Here is a 2,754-nt window from a genome sequence, read left to right on the forward strand (position 1 = left end):
GCAAACCCCCCCTGCTCTCCCCTGGTCACATTGACACGAGATGGGCACTCCTGAGGAGGGCCCAGCCCAGGAACCCCAGTGGCACCACAGCACCCTGATGTCTCCAGCCTGTGGCCCCAGGCTGGGCTGGCTGGTCAGGGCTGGTGGCTGCAGTGAGGTCTCTCATTGTTACAGTCCTGGTGGACAGTTCAGGAGGTAAATAAAAACCCACTAAAAGGATCTTTGGCCAATTCTTAAGTCTTGGATGGGAGCTGTCTCTGTTGAAAACTCACTCCAATTCTGCCTTTTAGCATTTTCTGCTGGATCATTCATGAAGAAAAGCTTCACTCTTGCTGGCCAGGAAGAATCCATACCAGTTTCCTCCCAAGCAGAACATTTTGTCCCTTTGTTTTGCTTTCAGCAGGATATTTTCTCATCTCCAGCACCAACATGGGGCATTTTGAAGATTTATATTGTGTATTGCCTCCCTAGAAACACCTTGAAGTTCCTCTTGAAACCCTTCAGTACATCCTGTCGTGGAAAGGCAGGGGTGGATCTGCTGGTCACATCCTGCTGTGACCCACTTCTGCTGCTGCTCCTTCAACCTGCCCAGCTGCTGAGTTTCTGCCCAGCCACACACTGGACACGGCACTTTTGGAGCTGAATCCCCCTGAGCCCTGAGCAGGAGGGCAGGGAAGGGAGAGCAGCTCCTGACAGCTCCAGGGGCAGCATCAGAGCCTGGCAGCTCCCCCTGCACTGCCTGCACCCTGCAGGTGGCAGAGGGCACAGGGGGACAGATCCATGGGTGGCACCAGGGAGTGCTGCACTCCCCAAACGGGACCTGTTCCCTTCTTTGCTTCCCCACTCCTCACTGGCCAAAGAATGATGGAGTGTTGCACTGTGATTTCAGGGTTTACCTCAGAACCCCGGGTCTCTCCCCTGATAATTCCCTCCCAGGTGTGTCAGTCACCTCTCCTTTCCCCTCCCAGCACTGTCTGTCAATCCTGGCATTCCAGAAGGGCCTCGAGTGATTGGCAGATCCAAAGGATGCCCTCTACCCCTGGGGGGCCTTGGGCCATCCAGGTGTCCTTTGTCCCTTTGTCCCTCCCCTCCTGTCCCTGCTTGGTGGCTCCCTGCCCCTTCCCTGCCCCTCTCCCCGGGGTTAAAGGAGCAGCAACCACGGGCTCAGGGAGTTCTGTTGGAGCTGGTGCTGCATTCAGAGGCCAGAATAAAGCTCTGGATCCAAACCCTCCAGCAGAACCGACTCCTTTCCTTCACCATCCCCTTAAAGCTTCTCCACAGAGGGAAACCTGAGGAGCAGCCCCTGTTATGGGGGAAGCTCCATCCCAGCACCACCAGAGCTCCTGCAGGCCTGGACTTGTCTGCAGTGTCCAGCTGCAGCACCCAGGCAGGCAAAAGTGTCTGTGGGGTGAAACACCACACACCCAGCCAGGCAAAAGTGTCTGTGGGGTCAAACACCACACACCCAGGCAGCCAAAAGTGTCTGTGGGGTCAAACACCACACAATGCCGCTATTTGGTTCAGCAGCAAGGGCCAGACAAGCTCAGGCACGTCCTGTCCAGCTGTATTGGTATTATTCCAATAATGGAGCAGTTTGGGGACAGGTGTCAGGAGAGGCTCCTGAACATCTGGAGTGAGTGGTGAGCTGTTTGTGGGGGCAGCAGGCAGTAGGGGGAGGATTTGGACCCATCAGAGGCTCCTGGGGCAGAATGCTGCAGTTTGCCCTGAAACCAAGAGAATCTGTTTTGCACATGGAGAGATGAATTAATGCTGGGCTCCATTCATCCCACATGCCTGTGGTGGGCAAAGGAGCTGTAATTTTTTGCAACTGCAGCTCTACTGTAACAGTTCTAGAATTATGGAATTGTTTAATTTGGAAAAGGCCTCTAAGATCACTGAGTCCAACTATTTCCCCAGCACTGCCGTGTTCACCACTAAACCATGTCCCCAGGGGCCACACCCACAGGTCTTCTGAACATTTCCAGGGATGGTGACTCCACCACTGCCCTGGGCAGCCTGTGCCAGTGCCTGATCAGCCCTTCAGGGGAGATTTCCCCCAATATCCAACCTAAACCTCCCCTGGCACAACTTGAGGCTGTTTCCTCTTGTCCCATTCCTGTTTCCTGGGAGCAGAATCCAATTTCCCCTGGCTGTCCTCTCCTCTCAGGAGTTGTGCAGACACAAGGTCCACCCTGAGCCTCCTTTTCTCCAGGCTGAGCCCCTTTCCCAGCTCCCTCAGCCCCTCCTGGTGCTCCAGTCCCTTCCCCAGCTCTGTTCCCTTCCCTGGACATGCTCCAGCCCCTCAGTGTCCTCCTTGTGAGGGTCCCAGGACTGCTCCCAGGATTGGAGGAGTGACCTCAGCAGTGCCAGCACACAGGGATGCTCGCTGGTCCTGCTGGTCACAGCATGGCTGGTACATGCCAGGTGTCATTGGCCTTCTTGGCCACCTGGGCACACCTGGGCTCATGTTCAGCCCCTGATGATTCATTATTGCCGTTGACTGTCATCAGTCTTTTCCTCCTCTCTGCTCCATGCTCTTCTCCAACAAACCCTGCAAGAAATTCCCTCATTAGGGAGTTCTCCAGGCCTGGCTGGTCTCTGTGCCACAGCTGGAGCAGCTGTTTTTCATCACTGGGCTGAAGCTGCAGGGCAGAGACAACCTGAGGGCAGCTGCCTGTCTAACACAGGGTTTGCACAAACCCTCCACACAGTAGTCAGTCATGTCTGGAAGGTAGAGAACAGAAGCTAAACTCC

This window comes from Molothrus ater, chromosome 25 (assembly GCF_012460135.2).
Source record: "Molothrus ater isolate BHLD 08-10-18 breed brown headed cowbird chromosome 25, BPBGC_Mater_1.1, whole genome shotgun sequence".
NCBI lineage: Eukaryota > Metazoa > Chordata > Aves > Passeriformes > Icteridae > Molothrus > Molothrus ater.